Here is a 19,410-nt window from a genome sequence, read left to right as displayed (position 1 = left end):
GGGTCACTGTCCGTGTGGAGTTTGCATATTCTCCTCGGGTTTGCGTGGGTTTCACCCCCACAACCCAAAATGTGCAGGGTAGGGAAATTGGCCACGTTAAATTGCCCTTAATTGGAAAAAAGGAATTGGGTACTCTAAATTAAAAAAAAACAATAGGCACCATTTGCATATCAATAGTGTGCCCGACTTGGTATTCTCCAGAGCCGCCGTGATTCTCTGCCTCCGATGGGCCGAGTTCCCCACTGTGTGGTTCACTTATGCTTTTGAAAATCGTGAAACTGGCGTGGAGACTGCCGAGGGAGAGCGAGGGTGTATGGAAAATGTCCAACTTGGCCATACATTGCTGACAGATGTGCCGCTGGCTGGGGAGCGTCTGCCAGGGCTGGGGGGAGTAGTGGGGTTGGCCAGGAGGTGGGCTGTGGGGTCAGGGTGGACGGACTCGGAGCTCGATTGCCACAGCCGGCAAGGCAGCCATGCAGCTGAGCACGCTTCTAACAGCTTGCTTTGAACCTGGTGCCACGGGTCAAATGGGTGTCCCCTCAGGGCAGCCCCATAGGTGCGCTCCAACACAACCAGTGGCATCTTTTTGGCTCGGATAAGTGAGTGTGGGGAGTGTAATGTGTATGTGCAGCTGCAGCTTGTTAGCCTCCCGAGTGTCGATCACGGACTGGGCATCTCTCGCACCGTTTTTCGGAATCGAGTATATTCCATGCGGCACCGGTGCTAACCCCTCGACAGGAGCAGAATCGGTCCAGGTGCGGCACCAGTTTTTCTGTCACAAAAGTCCACGTATTACCTGTTGGTGTCAACACGTAGTCTCAGAAACGGATAATCCCATCCTGTATTTACTGAGATTTTACATTTTAACAAATAACGCAACAAAACCACAGCTCCACAAGAAATAGTAAAGGCTCAACATATACGAATACAGAGGGGAACAGGAGAACAGCAGTATTGCCAAATCTCGACCCCCTGGTTGTCTAGATGAACGCAGGAGAAGATAACACAGAAAGAGAAAGTGTATGATTGGCACTGCAGATAGTTTAGACAAATAAAAGAATTACAGGGACAAAGTAAAACAGGAAATAAGGAAATCAAAGAGAGGGCATGAACAAAGCTTAGCAAGTAAAGTCAAAGATGTGCAGATGCAGAGGCTGGGGGAATGGTTTTAAATGAATATTTTGTCCCGTGTTTACAAACAAAATGGATGATGCAGATTTAGTAGTCCAGGAGGAAAACTGGGAGATATTGGATGGGATAAGCATAATAAAAGTGTCACAGGTAGGCATACATTAACAATTCAATGAAAATTCCCTCGTGGCCACACTCCAACGCCTGTTCGGGTACACTGAGGGAGAGTTCAGAATGCCCAATTAACATAACACGTACGTTTTCCGGGACTTGTGGGGCCCATGCAGACACGGGGACAATGTGCAGACTCCGCACAGACAGTGAACCAACCCGGGAATCGATCCGGGTCCCTGTAACTCTGAAGCAACAGTGCTAACCACTGTGCTACCATGCCACCCATGAAGAGAGAGGACTACTCAAATGATTAGAATCCTTGAAAGTTGATAAGTCGTCAGGGCCAGATGGATTATTTTTGCTGCTACTGAAGGAGGTCAAGGAGGAGATTCCAGATGCTCTGAAGATGATTTTCCGATCCTCACTAGATACAGGGGAGGTGCAAATGGACTGGAGGAATGCAACATGGTCCCATTTTTAAAAAAGGGATTGAAGGAAATGCCAAATAATTATAAACAAGTTAGTCTTACGTCAGTATTGGAAAATTATTAGAATCAATCCTGAGAGATAGAATTAACTGTCACACAGAAAGGCATGGACGAGTCAGGGATAGTCAGCATGGATTTGTTAAAGGAAGGTCTTGCCGAATAAATTTGATTGAATATTTTGAGGAAGTGACAAGAAGAGTTGATGAAGGTAGTGCAGTGGATATTGTGTACATGGATTTTAGCAAAGTGTTTAACAAAGTCCCACAGGGCAGGTTGGTCAAGAAGTGAAAGCTTGGGATACAAGGCAATGTGATGAACTGGATAAAAAGTTGGCTTAGTAACAGGAAACAAAGGGTAATGGCTAAAGGGTAAAGGGTCAATGGCTGCCTTTGCAATTGGAAAGTTGTATCAAGTGGTGTTCCACAGGGCTCGGTGTTGGGACCCTTACTGTTTGTGTTATATATTAATGATTGATTGGCTGACTGGCAGAAGGCAGAAAGGGGCCATAAAAGGTTTTTTTTCAGGGTGGCAGCCAGTGACCAGTTGTGTGCCTCAGGGGTCTGCGCCAGGACCACAACTTTTCACAATATACATAAATGATCTGGAAGAAAACTGAAGACACTGTTGCTAAGTTTGTAGATGATACAAAGATCTGTAGAGGGACAGGAAGTATTGAGGAAGCAAGAGGGTTGTACAAGGATTTGGACAAGCTAGGAGAGTGGGCAAAGAAGTGGCAAATGAAACACAATGTGAAAATTGTAAGGTTATGCACTTTGGCAGGAGGAATTTAGGCGCAGACTATTTTCTAAATGGGGAAATTATTAGGAAATCAGAAGCACAAACAAAGGGACTTGTGAGTCCTTGTTCACGATTCTCTTAAGGTTAATGTGCAGGTTCAGTCGGCAGTTAAGAAGGCAAATGCAATGTTAGCATTCATGTCAAGAGGGCTAGAATACAAGACCAGGGATGAATTTCTGAGGCTGTGTAAGGCTCTAGTCAGACCCCATTTGGAGTATTGTGAACAGTTTTGAACTCCGTCACTAAGGAAGGATGTGCGGGTCTTGGAAAGAGTCCAGAGGAGGTTCACAAGAATGATCCCTGAAATGAAGAACTTTGTATGAGGAACGGTTGAGGAATCTGGGTCTGTACTCGTTGGAGTTTAGAAGGATGAGGGGATCTTATTGAAACTTACAGGAAACATGCAATGCCTGGATAGAGTGGACGTGGAGAGAATGTTTACACGTAGGAAAAACTAGAACCAGAGGACACCATCTCAGATTAAAGGGACAATCCTTTAAACTGAGATGAGGAGGAATTTCTTCAGCCAGAGGGTGGTGAATCTGTAGAACTCTTTACTGCAGGAGGCTGTGGTGGCCAAATCCCTTAGTGTCTTTAAGACAAGATAGATATGTTCTTGATTAATAAGGGGATCAGGGGTTATGGAGAGAAGGCAGAAGAATGGGGATGAGAAAATATCAGCCATGATTGAATGGCAGAGCAGACTCGATGGGCCGAGCAGCCTAAATCTGCTCCTATGTCATATGGTCTTATGATTTGGACGTGGATGTGGTGAGCACGATGAGGAAATTTGCAGAAGACACAAAGATTGACCATTTGGTGGGCAGTGTGTAGGATAGCTACAATCTCCAGAATGATAGAGATGGATTGGTGGAGTGGGCGATAAAGTGCCAAGTGGAATTTAACACAGAGAAGTGTGAGGTCATGCTCTTAGGGAGGTCAAACAGTTTTAGGGAGGACACATTAAATGGGAATATACTAAGAGGGATAGATGACGTGAGATATCTTGGGGTATAAGTTCACAGGTTCCTAAAGACAGCAGTTCAAGTAGACAAGGTTGTTAAGAAAGCATAGGAAATGCGCTCCTTCATTGTCAGAGGTATAGACTATGAAAGTAAGGACATAATGTTGGAATTGTATAAGATACTGGTGCATTGTGTATAGTTCTGGTCACCACATTACAGGAAGAACGTAATTGCTCCGGAGAGAATGCAGAGGATGTTTACAAAAATGTTGCCAGGGCTTGAAAAGTGTAGCTATGAGGAGAGATTAGATAGTCTGGGATTATTTTGTGACAGTTGAGGAGTATATATCTAAGATCTTCCCAATTATTCGAGGTTGTAAGCTACCAGTCAAGGTCTTCTGAATATCTAAAGTAAGACTCGCTGTATGGGAGATCTAATTATAGTATACACAATGTGACTTGTGTTCACTACCTTCAGTGTACAGGATAGACTGTGACTTAGATGACTATCTTTTCCTTAACGTCGACTAAATATTTCTAATTCCTGAGAGCTAGGCATGGGCAAGTGACCCTCCAGATAGCCTCAAAGGGTGAGAATATGATGAGTCTTAGTTAAATGTCACTCTTATATAATAAAATAGACACGGATCTGTATGGTAAAATATGTACGCAATTTATTTAAAGATAAAAGGGTAAAACAAGTGTTTTGATCAATGATACAGTTTGACAGATACAGGATATGTGATGAGTTAGCCTGTGACCTTCTTAACTACATAATTGCTTAAGCTACTAACATTTCATACTTACAACGACTAGTAGTCTTGGAATTCGATGCTCAATCAAGAGCAGAATTCTACGAGTCGAGCTAGCAGTTTTACACCCAGTAATATCCTAAAACAGCTCTCCAAGCAAAACTCTAACTTTCGCAGCTTTTGCTTGAATATTTATATTGTTTTTACACTCACGGAGAGCTAGGGAGTTCGAGAGGAGTTTCAGCATAGCCCCTGCTTCTGAAAAACAAATTAACTCCCCACAGTTATTTTGAGACAAAGAACAGTCTCTCTCTTGGTTGGCAAAGCCTTAGTTTCAGGGAGGCCTAACAGGGCACCTGTTCCTAAAGATACGAGGTTGATACCTTCGGTAGCTATCTCCAGAAGAACACCAGCCTCCCTTCTTGGCAGGGTCTCTTGCCAAGCAGTAGCCCCCATAATAGCAAGGCCACTCTACAAATGATATCCTCCCTTAGTTGGCAGAGCTTATTTCCAGACAAGGCCACAAGACTTAATGAGTTCACTACATCTGGACTCTTACAAAGATAATACATATTCAAAAACATTATTGCGATAAGTAATAATTTACATTGATAATGGACTTCATCAGTCATCAGTTCTTAATATAGGGTTAAATACATGATTTAAATATAGCATCAGCTCTGATCAGCTTTTAATATAAAGTGAATATATGATTTAATATAAAATCAGTTCTGACCAGCCTTTAATATAGGTGGATACCGCCACATCCTCCTCTTGAACAAAATAAGTCTGGTGGCTAATATTTTCTTTGGATAGTTTTCTTGATGAATGTCCTTGAGTTTTGCTTTTTATGGTCATGGTTCATATTGAATGAATGTCCATCTTTGTTGCATTCCTCTTTTCCTTCTAACTGTTTGGAAAAGGGTTGATTCTGCCACCAGTCCTTCATGGGTGTTTCTCCCATGATATATGCTTCTGATCTCCGAAATGGCGGTTCAGTCCATCTTTTGAGGGTCCATAAGAAGAGGAGATAACAATGGAATACCAAGAGTGGTTTTGCTTTGTAATTTGCCCTCATGTTGAGTGTGATTCTGGGATTAGTGTTATGGCCAGTTTTCTTTTAGCAAGATATGGACTGTGGGTATTTTGTTCTGGAAATCGATTTCTTTTTGAAGGTACAGTAATCTAAAATTAATGCATTCAATAACAATGTTAGTTCCCTGTTATAAGGCAAGCTATTCCTAAGGTTTTCTAATGCTGATTAGAATTAAAATTGTAGATTATATAAGAGTAATGAGCATGATCTTTTTCCATCGGCTGAGTATCCTCCAAGTATATGGAGAAATAGCTAGGTTAGTCAATCTGGAAAGATAAGGCAGGTCTAGTCATTTAGAGTTAGTGCCTAGGTGGGGCAAGTCCCATCTATCCTATCTCTGGTGGACATCACTATTTGCTTATCTTAGTGCGGCTTTCTGTTGCGCTCTAAGTCCATTCGGCCAGTTCCTGGTACAGGTTTTCTTTGTTTTTTACCCAATCAGCAAAAGTCTGGGTTGATGACCTGGGATCGTTCAGGTAGGTTTGGTAGGTACTCACATAGAGTGGAGAATGACCATACATGGTTAATTTGGCTATTTCCATTTGGTGTATTTTTTGGGCATCCAATTGCCAAAGACAAAATCCAATTTCGTGACTTACTTCATCACAGACCATTTTCAGTGTATGGTTTAGCTTCAGTGTGCTCATAGGCTGGTGGGCATGGGGTTTGGTTGGGTCCCCGTCCATGACAGAGCGAGAATTTCTCGAATCCTTTCTTAAATTGATCAATTAATTTGTTCTCATCTCTGGCGTTTTTGGCATAGAGGACATTTTCCCATTCTGAGAGAACTGAAAATATTTCTTGGAAGTTTTGGGTATCAGCTTGTCTTATTACTTTATGGACATCTTCTTGTCCTCTAAGGGACACTATCCTTTCCAGGCAGACCATCCATCTACCATCATCTGGGTAGGTCATATGGAAGGTGTCTGCCTGTAGGAGTTCTGCTAGTGTCATGGTATTTGGGTAGTTATGCCTGGTTTGGAGGCAGTTGGCATATCTTCCTGCCCTTGTGTACATATTGGATTGAATGGAGTTTGGTGACCTGTTTCTTTTTCCATGGTCAGTATTTTGAGGACTTGTTCAGGGGTACATCCTATTTGAGATGCTATTTTATAAGAAGTTAATTTCAGAATTATCTTTTCTGCCAGCCTAGAATCGCCTTCATAGTTGTCAGGTACTTGGGGATCTGAAATTATTGGGTCGTAGTTAAAACGGATTTCTATTTCCATATTAAATTCCCATGCTTGGATCAAACAGTGCAGACAAATGGGAGAGTACTTCCAGTAAATATTCTGGTTGGAACAGGTTACACACTGGAATTGTGTAAGGTGTCTTTGCTTCACGGGATGATTGCGGGCAAAGATAGGCATTCCTGAGGTTAGATTACAATGGCTAGTATGGGCTTTCAGGAAGGCCTTACTCATGAGTCCTTGCAAAAGGGTTTCTTCTGGTCACTCTGGAATGTAAGGGCAAGTATAGGAGTTAGAAGTTTCTCCTTTAGTTACTCCAACATGGAACTGCACTTTATTGCAAGTGAAGGTGCCATTATTAGATCTGCAAAAGGTTAACGTGTCTCTATGTCCAGGGTCTTTTTCCAAATTTTCCAGGTGGTGTGTATAGAAGTTGAAATTTAGATGATCATCAGTTGGCATGGTGGTCAAGGTGAGGCAAGAGGTCCAGTCCTCGGTCCAGCGTGGGTATAGGAATTGGTATATCAATTCTCTGCATAAGGTGGCGCGATGCTCAAGCAATAATTGTTACAGCTTTCGCAGAGTATAGAGGGTCTCTTGTCTATGTTGATCAGTTTGGATTGAGTAGTATTGATTTTCTGAGCCCCATTGCTGGAGGATGGTGCAGTAGGGGAAGCAGAAGGTTGGATTGTCAGACATAATGCTTTGTAGATTTGTTTTCGGTTGGTCTTGTGCTTTGGTTCAAATTTTGGCTTTGGCAGTTGGAGCTCCAAGGTGATCTGGGCCAATCTAGTATTAATAAGGTGCATTATAATCAGTGTAAGAGGTATAAAGGCAAATGCCACAATATATCCTCCTTCAATAATATCAAAGTTCTTTGTTCATAAGGCAATGGAGAATACAAGTCTGGGAAAGTGTTAAGTCAATACTATATATTGGCAAATTGGGAAAGTGTTACAGAAAGGTGAGGCAGACTAGGGGGACATAATCTGCAAGTCATAATTCACAAGTTGCTGGTCATATCCTCCTCTTGGCCACCTAGGCTGCTGAGCAGACCGGTGGAAATACTAGTGTCCAAGGAACCAAAAAGGGCAAGTGGAAGGGTCAGAAAAACTGTTCTTTCGTCTTATACTTTTTAGTCAGAGAGAGACGCATCGAAGTTATGGTCGAACGTATTGACATCAAGGTCTTCTAGTCCTGGAAGTACATCCAGTCTAAGTCCAATGCTAGGCTCTTCTCTCGGCGAAGAGTCATGATTATCTGTCATTAAAGCAGAGGTAGAAGCCACATCGTGCAAGGCGTGTGGCGTGAAAGGGGCGTGTGGAGGGGTAAGATAATATCCAAGGATGCTCATATGTATTAAAGGTGAGTTCTCAAATGCGAAACGGTCAAAGTGGGGCTAAAGGGCATAGGATGTAGCCTGATAAAAAGACTTAAGGGGAACTTTATAAGGAAGCCAATTCATAGCCTTAGTGTTGTCCAGAATTTGGCAAAGCAGAGCGTAGCACCAGGAATGGATATGGCGTGAGTGGCAAGATAAAGGATCAAAAGATGGGCAACAAAAGTCACAAAATGGGCATGAGGCCATAAGGCAGAGGGAGTACTCAAGTGTCTTGCTGCAAGCAGGTTGCTTGTAGTCTGGAGGTCTGGATGTGAGAGGCCTAGTGAGAACCACAATGACGGCCTGACTCAAAAGTAAAGAGTGCCTGAAAAAGAACCATTGGAGCTCATATCGGTACATATCTCCTGTGATGGCATCAGTATTTAGTGAAAGCTTGACAAGAGCTTCTTCATATAATTCCATTAATGACTGGGAAGAGAAATAAGATTGGAAAGTGCATTCGTGAAATATGTCCTCGTCTCTCTTTTGGTATTGATCCATAACTGTCAATTATCTATTGGGGCAAAGGAAACGTTTCAGTACTATGCCTGCAACTCCAATCGGACCATATTTTAAGTATTTTCCCAGTCCTAACATATCGCCAAACCAGCGAAGCATTCTGGAGGCCGTGTTGACGGCAAAATCAATAATAGAGGAGAATACATGTGGTAGTTTCGGGAAGATGTTTTTCATGGTTTTGCCTAATACGGTAAAGAATTCTCTCATGGCTCCCGTATAGGAAGTGTCTATTGGCTCCAAGTGAGCCTGGAGGCGTTTTATCTGTTTCTCGATGTCCCAATTAGATTATGTAAGGACTAATGTCTCCTGTATGATGACCATTGCGGCATCCAGTATTTGTGAGATAAGCAGCCTTAGAAATGGATCTACCGCTGGGGGGCAGTAGGTAGACTGCTTATGTTGTGTGACTGGCGGTAATAAATAGCCACAACACCTGGTATGGTTAATTGTTGGGGTCATTCGCTAGGTGCCAGCTGGAAGTGAGCAATCCTCGCAAAAGTTTGCTGTGGCTATAATGGTTGAGCCGTTGGCCATGGAGAAGTAGGAGCGGAATGCCTGTATAATGGGCATGGCTATTACAGAGCAACCATGTGCACTGGTATCGCAGAGGTTAACTGGTGTCCAGTCATCAGCGACGTAGAAGGATCCCTGAGGGCGTAATTTAGCCGTGAGCCAGGTAATGTTAGATGAGGCGTGTAATAAGGCCGTCTGGTTTTTAAGGGGCAGTTCACTTTTACCAACATTATAGTTGGGCTTTATCTGTATCAGGGTGCAGTGTTTAGCCCTACAGTGGGGAATGCCAATGTTGGCCAAAAAGTAGGTAAATAATGGCACTCCATTTTCATGAAACGTAGGTATTGAGAATACAAGCTGAATCTTATACCGACGTCTTTGGTAATATCTAGTTACCATACCACCTAATATATCCCCAGCAGGATTTTCGGGATTAGAAGTAATGATATTATAAAGTTTTACAGTTGTTGTTCCTCTTTGTAAACCAGCCAGGTGTTTGTCTAAAGACATATATTCATCGATTGATTGTTCCAATTCTTCTTAGGGGACATGGCCCATCTGGATAGCGTTAATAATTCTAAGTAGTTGCGTATAAGTTTTAGTGATCAATAGTTTGGCCCCTTAATGTAACATAGCTGCTGCTGAGAGGGCAAGTCCCTAGGCCGAATGTTTTCCAAGGGAAATAATATGGTGAGCAATATTCTGTTCGTCAGTTCCTTATTACAGGATAAGAACCTGGAGAAAAGGTCGACTGAGATTTGTTGTCCTTTAACTATTTGAGCGGAAATAGATCTGCATTCGCGGCTGGCCATGGGCTGAGGCGCGGTGAGATTGTATACGATATGTGCGAGGCCTGAGGGAAGTTCAAGAAGATGAACGTCGCGTTTGAAGTTAGAGATGAAAGAGGGAAATTTATTCCTGAGGTGGCAATCAAGCTGTTGGAGCCAGGCACAGTCAATTGCTGCAGTTAAATTTCCTGCACTATCTGCCAGGGTAGCATTCTAAAAGGGAATAGGAGTTAACGCATCATGAAGCAAATGTAGGAGGGTCTCATTTTCTAATAGGACAAATGGAGAGATCTGAGGCTGATATTCTGGTTACTGTTATCTGTCCAGGTAGAAGCTGTGAGGTTATTAATACAACGCCAATAGGGTTTAGTAATGGTGCCGTTTTCTAGTGGACAAGCTCCCATACCTTTTACATTCAATCTCATGCCAATTGTATGGTTTGATAAGGATTGATTGAGGAGGGAAACCCAGAGGGGATGCCTGCAAATGTCACGAAGAACGATAGGTTGAAAGAAATCTTGGCATGAACCTGAATGGTTGGTGCCTTGAAGAATATGTAATCTTTAATGGGGTCTCTGGATTCCTTGTACCAGGGTCCGTAGAAGGCAGTGGAACAAATAATATGTTCACCAGCCATGAGTTGAGGCATATGGTAGTCAGGGGTCGAGTGATTGATGAAATTTTGAATGTGGGCCCTGTTAGAGCCTGGAGAGGAACAGTGGGAGTCAATTCCGAATTTGCGTAAATATGCCATTTGGCACCACAGCCTTTCTGTGTGGAGAGAGAAGAAATTTATGACTGCTCGTCGTCCATTGTCCGAAAATGAGTATTCATCTAAGGGTAGTGGAGGAATACATTGATCCTCTTTCAGTGTGACCGGTGGTCGGACTTCGGGCACTGTGACGATATAACAGTGTGCAGACTGAAGAATGTCTTCTTCTGGCTCAGTGAATTGAGCAAGCTTCAGCTGGGGAGAGGTCAATTTCAGCTGTCTGATAGCAGGTGCCACTGTTTGTTGGAGTTCAAGTTTATGTCTACATTCTTTTACCATGAGTTGGGTTGAAATGACATCTGTGTCTAGGACTAAGGTGTGTGGAACCATGAAAGTTCCTGTCGCCCTTACTGTGGGATGGAGGTCAGTATAGGCAATAATACCATCTTTGACCCATGATCGTTGAATCGGCGTCTCTGAAGGTACCGAGACCGTGGAGTTCGGTTCTTCCAATGATAATTGGTGTCGGTTTTGCCTGTTATTATTGTAATTATCATTCAGTTCTGTATAGTTAAGGTGCTGGCCTATATTAGAGTTGAGGTCAAAAGTTCACGTTGCAGTGAGGGAGACCGTAATACTGCCAAGTATGAGGCTAAAAAGGATAAGTGAAAAGGTGATGCCGAGTGAGGTAAGGCAGCAGCACTGGCATTTCTGCTTTTTGGACCATCTCTTTTGGGAACGTATGATCTTTTGTACTTTGGCCTTAAACTTTAAAAGTTGAGGGTGACCTTTGAAACAGGTCTTCCCAGGTGTAGTACTAACTTGAGTCAGAGGTATTTCCTCTGGAGGTTCATCTAATTCTGGCTCGTTATGGGATCTAACCTCATATCGCGCATACCAACTTGTCATTTTGTTGTTGCCTGTGGTTCAAAGGCTTTGGGAACTGGTCGACAGTTATCAATGGATATTAGTTTGGTACCGTTCGTCCCGTGGTCGACTAGAAGCGTCCGACCTTGGACCTGTTTGACACAAATGGGGGGATTCCATTTAGGTCTTATTAAGGTATTCTTAGGATTTTTCTTTTCTTGTACCCAGTCACCTTCTTGTGGTGATCACTCATTGGGTTCTGGCGGTTTAGGAGGTTGCATTTGAGACAATAAGCCAATCATTTCTTGGGCTAATTCTGGGATGTACTGAGGAATTACTCCTTCAGATGCCTGCTGGGCGGTATTCATTTGTACATTAAACATTAAAAAATAAGGTGTGATATGTTTTTCAGGTCCTACGCGACTCAGTGGTAGATTGTTGACTGCCAGCTATACTTCCGGCACCAATTTGGCCCAACTGCATCCTCGTGTCATTAGCAGTTTAGTTATGCAAAGCTGTACATCTTGGTTACGCCGCTCCACCGACCCACTTGATTACGGGTGCAAAGGAGTGCTGTGTTCCCATCGAATACCTCTGTCAATACACATTTTCTGCAATGCCTTTCCAACAAAGGCAGATCCACGATCTGTGTGGAGACATATGGGGAAACCAACGCAGGGAAAAATGATGTTTTCGAATGCATTGACAGTTGCGCTTTCCGTCCAGCGAGTAGTGGGTGCCAAACATGTGTAGGAGGGACAGGTGTCAACAACTACTAAGGTGTACTGGTTTTGTCCTCTATAAGGAGGGTGCTCAGTAGAGGGCGTAAAGGGTCCCACATAATCAGCCTGCCACACACAGTGGAGGGCGTCCGGTTTTACTCTTGAAATAAATTTAAATCTGGTGACTTCTCCGCCTTTTGAGGTCTGGAGGCACTGAGGACAATTTGCCACTAATGTTTTGCAATCAGTTAATATATAAGACCACCAATAGGTGAGCAGTAGTTTAGCCATTGTTGCCTTGGCTCCAGAATTGCCGGAACCATGGCTAACGTGGGCCTCCTGTATTAAACTTAGGCATTTCTTTGTCAGTGGGATAACCTTAGCCTCCTTTCCTGGAATAGTAACAAAGACTCTTCCCATTTCGTCGCAATGATAGTTATAGTTGGATGGGTACCCGCGTGGGGTTTTCCCGGAAATAAGTAGGCGTAACTCATCATCCTGATTGTGACTGTACATTTGTCTTGTAATTACCAGGACCATTACATGTTCTATCCCTACTTCTTCTAGGGTCACTGCTTGTTTTGCAGCGTTGTCTGCCATTTGGTTACCGATGCTGTGGGGGCCTCCTTTTGTATGGCCTGGGACATGCATAATGGTAACATGACGCTTGTTGTCTAATTGCTGGGCAATTTTTTGCCATAAAGATATATGAGCTATTGGTTTTCCTTTATCTGTCTTGAAGGTATTCTTTCTCCATACTGGTAAGAAAGTATTAGCAGCCTTCTGGCAATAGGCGCTATCAGTGCAGATCAATGTTTTAGTATCATTAGAAGGTATTTCTTGTAAGGCTAATAATAATGCCTGTGCTTCTGCATATTGGGCATTGTGGGGACCCAGGTCCTTGAAATTGATTTGGTGGGGTTAAATGTTCAATTTAAATGAGAACCTAGAATTATTCCACTACCAGCTATTGTGCGCATGCTGCCTTGTCTATCAGGGATGGGCATTGCCGATCCGTCACAGTAAATGACAAGGTCAAAGTCCTCTAGGGGAGCTACTGTAAGTTTGAGACTCGGAATATCCAGGTCCTCTTCTTGTCCAGTTTTTCAAAACCGGGAAAATGGAGTATATCCTGCGATTATTTTTCATTATATTCAAAGCTCACGGAGGTATCATATAAAAGATGGTGACACTTAGTGTATCTGGCTTGGGTTGCCTTGCGTTCATTCCCTGTCATTCCTTCCTGTGATCTTAATTAGGGAAAACCCGTTTTGATTATAATGCATGCATTGGCCTGAACCTTCTGCAAGGATCTTACGGCATGTAGGATGAGGACCATGCAGCGTTCTAAGGCGGTCAATCTCTGTTCACAGGGGAGTAGTTAAGGGAGAGGTATTGGAAAGGCGTCGTGGCCCCTCATCGAAGCAGACTGCACAGGCTGCTCGGGAAGCAATCCAAGGGATAAGACAGATATCCCTGGATGGGTCTCTTGAGCTCAGGTCAGTGGCACTTTTTACTGCAAGAATTAGCTGCGTAAGAGCTTCTTTTGCATGCTCCGGGAAGCACAAAGGTTTATTTATCGGGGTACAGTACCCATACAAGGGAGCTGAAAGTGGAATGAATGCTGGTACAAACGTCCGTGCAAAATTAAGCAGTCCCAGTATAGATTGTAACTGTTTAAGGGAAGTACGATTTTTAATAGCCGAGAGTTTCTCTGAAAAAGAGTCAGTAAGGCCTCGGCCAGTGTCTGTGATATTGATACCGAGGTATTCAACTGATTTTTTTAAGCAATTGGCATTTCTTAAGGCCGACTATGTATCCATGGATTTTTAAGAGGGTAAAGATTTTGTCCAGGGCTTCTAAGTGTTGTTCACGGGTGTCAGTTGTCACATACACGTCGTCTACATAGACGTCGATATCGTACTTATGACGTATGGGCGCTAATGCTGAAATAACGCCAGCCGCGAAGAGCTGAGGCGAATTGCGGAAGCCCTGCGGGAGTCAGATCCAGACTGGTGGCCGTTAGGACCAGTGAACGCTGTGTAATCATACTCCTCGGGGAGGATTGGGTGTGACCAGAAGCCGTTAGATAAGTCTAAAGTGGATTTGTACTTTTTTCGGCTAATCTGTTGTGTAACTTGTTGTATGCTAGCGGATTGGGCTGCGTTTGGAATCGTAACGCGGTTTAGTTCTCGGTAGTCAACTAAAAGTCTGACTCCGCCTTTAGCTTTGGGAATTCCAAACATAGGGGAATTATATGGAGATGATCTTTTAATCAGAACGCCTTGTTTGCATCGGGAGTCGATTGTGTTTTGGAGCGTGGCTCTGCACTCCGGGTCTCGGATGAACCATTGTTTCTGAACCAGGAAGTCATTGACTCCAGTTGTGACTGGATTAATTTTTAGCAGTCCGCAGTGATTCTGATGTTTTTGGAATAAGTCTCAGTGTCTGAGAATTAAGTTTTTAATTTGTGCTTTTGTCTGCTTGTCTGGGCTATCCTTAAGGATTTCCTCTAACTGTTTTTTCCTGAGGGGCTAATTGAAGTAAGTCATACTTTTGAATTATGTCTTTTGGATAGGACAATGTCGCAATCTTGATCTTTGGCTAAATTTGGCCATAGTCCGGCTTGACATCTAATTACTTGATCATTAGCTAGAAGGGTGATCTGTACCAATGGTATTTGTTTTACTTCTGAAGTTATGCCTTTTACACTCCTGGTCGCTATTATGGGTCAGTTTAAGGAATGGTAGCGGGCAAATCCTTCATCTATGAGGGGCATTTCCGCCCCAGTATCTAGCAGCAAAATTACCCCTGTTGTAGTGGTTAGTAATTTTGGATTAAGATACAGGGTGGCATTTACGTATGGGAATTGAGCGGGAGTGATTTGGGAGAATTTGTGAGCGGACCTGCCTGTTAGTCAATAGTGATTCTTAGAGGTGGTGTACACTCGGATGTTGGCCGGAAAGCGACCGCCTCTAGAATTTCTACCTTGGCCTCTGTCTTGTCCAGTTCTGCCATTAGTTCGAGGCTGATCCTGGTATTGCTGCTGTTGTCTCTGTGGATGTCTATCATCCTGGTATCTTCCAGGGGGAGGATATTAGCTCTATCTCGGAACTCATACCGTCCTTGTTGAGGAGGGTACTGGGAGTATCGCGGACCTCTGTCCTCGAATAGGCAACGGGGTACTGCCTGTTGTTGGTCCCTAGAGGGTCACGGTGGTGTCTGCCTGGGGGTCTGTCTAAAAGGCTGCTGTCTGGAACCTGAGGCTGGGGCTCGTGCAGGAGTTCCTGGGGACCTTCCGGCAAGAGTTTATCTCCTGCTTGGGGTACAAGGGGCAGCTGGTGCTCCTGTTCCCCCCCTGGGTTGTGTCCCAGAGGTGGAGGGGACGTCCCTATGCCCTCCTAGTTCGGTAGCCAACAGCTGGCAAAGTTCCCCAAGGTCTCCGCAAGCCTGAATAACAGTGTGGTATTTAGCAGCCTGGGTTTGTTGACTGTGGGCTGAGTCAGTGACTGATTTTAATAGCAACCTACTGACTTGAGCAAAATTGAATTGTAATAATTCATCCCTGCAATGGCTTTTTCTCACTATATCTGTCTGAGCCAGTGTCAGAAGTGCGTGGAAATTAAAGTCACTTAAGAATAACCATTTGCCTATTTATAACCAATAGCAATTTTTTGTTACTTGGCAAAGTTTGAAAAAGGTTTTAACAGTTTTATTTTAAAACTTAAAATATTTGAAAATTCAAATTGAATTACTGGCAAACTGCAAGCTTAGTTCTGATCTTAACTCAGAACTGAATTTAAGATTTGCTTAACCAGAGCCTGTAAAACTTTTACAACTTAATTTATTTATTTATCTTAACAATTTTTCTTTTAACAAGTTTTCTTACATTCACAAAAATGTTGGCAGCTTTTGGGAGGTAGGCGTTAGCTGCGGTGATTTATACCGTAGTAAAACCAACTGTCATCTCCCGATTTACACTTTTAAAATGATGTCACGGAAGGTTTTTTTAAAGTTTCTATTAATTTACAAATAGAATGAAATGACCATTACTTCAAGTAATTCCAACTTAAGATTCTGGCAATTCCAATCAACTGCTTGTTAAAGTAATGAATATTTATCAGAGAGGTGGCGCATTCAAAAATCCACTGGTTTCCTTTTGTGTAATTTAAAACGCTGGAATTTCTCTGACTCGAAAGAAAAGTTTTGAATTACAGCACAGGCTGTTATCTCAAAAGCCTGTCTGATAAGCACTGGTTTGCAGTCAAAAACATTTGGCTGCTGTTCTAACTGACAATCCGGTCGATAGTTTTTCCCCGGAAAAAATTCTGTTATAGCCTTGAGCTGCCATAGGCAAAGTATTTTAAAAATATATACTTGTCTTTCCTACTAATAAACAATGTTTAACTATAGTAGCCGAATTCAGTTTGATTTTGCTGGTATTAGTGCTTCATTTTATATTGTTCTGACCTTACTTAAGGGTCATGGTGCACTGTTTTAGTTTAGCTTATAAATTACCTATATCTTAGCAACAGAGTTATTGTGCCTATTTGTTAACACCCAAGAATAAATTTCAGGCCCCACGTTGGGCGCCAGATGTGACAGTCGAGGAGTATTTATCGAAGATCTTCCCGATTATTCAGGTTGTAAGCTACCACACAAGGTGTTGTGAATATCTAATGTAAGACTCGCTATATGTGAGATCTAATTAAAATATACACAATGTGCCTTGCGTTCACTACCTTCAGTGTACAGGATAGACTGTGACTTAGATGACTATCTTTTCCTTAACATCAACTAAATATTTCTAATTCTTGAGAGCTAGGCATGGGCAAGTGACCCTCCAGATAGCCTCAAAGGGTGAGAATATGATGAGTCTTAGTCAAATGTCTCTCTTATTTATTAAAATAGACACGGATCTGTATGGTAAAATATATACGCAATTTATTTAAAGAAAAAAGGGTAATACAAGTGTTTTGATAAATGATACAGTTTGACAGATACAGGATACGTGATGAATTAGCCTGTGACCTTCTTAACTACATAATTGCTTAAGCTACTAACATTTCATACTTACAACGACTAGTAGTCTTGGAATTCGATGCTCAATCAAGAGCAGAATTCTACGAGTCGAGCTAGCAGTTTTACACCCAGTAATATCCTAAAACAGCTCTCCAAGCAAAACTCTAACTTTCGCAGCTTTTGCTTGAATATTTATATTGTTTTTACACTCAAGGAGAGCTATTGAGTTTGAGGGGAGTTTTAGCATAGCCCCTGCTTCTGAAAAACAAAAGAACTCCCCACAGTTACTTTGAGACAAAGAACAGTCTCTCTCTTGGTTGGCAAAGCCTTAGTTTCAGGGAGGCCTAACAGGGCACCTGTTCCTAAAGATACGAGGTTGATACCTCAAGTAGCTATCTCCAGAAGAACACCAGCCTCCCTTCTTGGCAGGGTCTCTTGCCAAGCAGTAGCCCCCATAATAGCAAGGCCACTCTACAAATGATATCCTCCCTTAGTTGGCAGAGCTTATTTCCAGACAAGGCCACGAGACTTAATGAGTTCACTGCATCTGGACTCTTACAAAGAAAATACATATTCAAAAACATTATTGCGATAAGTAATAGTTTACATTGATAATGGACTTCATCAGTCATCAGTTTTTAATATAGGGTTAAATACATGATTTAATATAGCATCAGCTCTGATCAGCTTTTAATATAAAGTGAATGTATGATTTAATATAAAATCAGTTCTGATCAGCCTTTAATACAGGTGGATACCGCCACATTTTTGCTTGGAACAAAAAAGGCTGAGGGGTGACTTAATTGAGGTGTACAAAATTATGCGGAGAAGAGATAGCGTGAACAAGATAAAATTGTTTCCCTTGGTGGAGAATTCTAGAACCATGGGACATCGATTCAAGATAAGAGGCTAAAAATGGAGAGGGGACATGAGGAAGAATTCTTTTTTACACAGAGGGTAGTGGGAGTCTGGAATTCGCTGCCCGAGTTGGTGGTGGAGGCGGAGAGCCTAAACACTTTTAAAAGGTACCTGGACCTGCACCTTAAGTGTTCCAGGCCACAGGGCTATGGGTCGGGGTGCAGCTAGGTTGGATTAGAAAGGGCACCTGGGTGGCCTGGGGCTGGCATGGACAAGATGGGCTAAATGGCCTCCTCCTGAGCTGTAACGTTTCTATGATTCTATGAGACTATGAATTGGGCCAATACAATAATTAACCATAACTTGGTACCTATAAAGCCCATCAGAGAAGAAAGGAGAAACAGGATAAGGCCATGAAAACACAATAATATGGTGCGCACCTTCCCACGTGGCAATTGCTCGTAGTTACCACGAGAGTTCAGGATAAATTTTCGCGCCATGTTTGGTCACACACCAATATACACCTCCCTCAATTTCAGCAGAGCCAAAGGCACCAATGGCACACCGAAAACTCCTTTCTCCAGATACCAGAGCCGTCTGTACCCTTGCAGGAACAATAGGGGCTGGTTTAGCACAAGGTTAAATTGCTGGCTTTGAAAGCAGACCAAGGCAGGCCAGCAGAACGGTTCAATTCCCGTACTTGCCTCCCCGAACAGGCGCCGGAATGTGGCGACTAGGGGCTTTTCACAGTAACTTCATTTGAAGCCTACTTGTGACAATAAGCGATTTTCATTTCATGGATTCATTATTCCCACCCAAAAACAACACAAAGGAAATTTGCAAAAACCCCAGCTCTAAAAGGATGTTTCATATATACCAGACAATGCAACACAATCCCAGTCTCAGGCCCAGTATAGAATGAATACAATTCCATGCACCTATCCAGAGATGACCAGCAGCAATATATTCGGATTATGATCCCGGTCAGGGATTCACTGATCCTGCCAGCAGTTTACCCCCGCTCGCTGGCTTCCCATCGAAGTGGGGTGACTTCAGTGGGAACTCCCATTGACAAGTGGCGGGAAGAGAGAATTCCGCCACCAGCGACCGGCATGTGGGTGGGGGACAGGAGTATCCAGCCCTCGATGCACCAAGGACTGAGGTAGATAGATTTGGAAGTTCACGTGGTGCCACACAGCAGTGGGGAATGTTACGGATTCTTGTGGTTATGTCGGACGCGACTTTGTCCTATCGTCTATTTATAGCAAAATTTACCATCTTGTTTGAGGTATTGTTTGCTTCTTTACGCATATTTAGGGCAGCACGGTGGCGCAGTGGTAGCACTACAGTCTCACAGCACCGAGGTCCAGGTTCGATCCCGGTTCTGGGTCACAGTCCGTATGGAGTTTGCACATTCTCCCCGTGTTTGCGTGGGTTTCGTCTCCACAACCCAAAGATGTACAAGGTAGGTGGATTGATCACGCTAAATTGCCCC

The sequence above is a fragment of the Scyliorhinus torazame genome, chromosome 22 (assembly GCF_047496885.1).
Source record: "Scyliorhinus torazame isolate Kashiwa2021f chromosome 22, sScyTor2.1, whole genome shotgun sequence".
Classification (NCBI taxonomy): domain Eukaryota; kingdom Metazoa; phylum Chordata; class Chondrichthyes; order Carcharhiniformes; family Scyliorhinidae; genus Scyliorhinus; species Scyliorhinus torazame.
Note: the sequence above shows the minus strand (reverse complement) of the source record.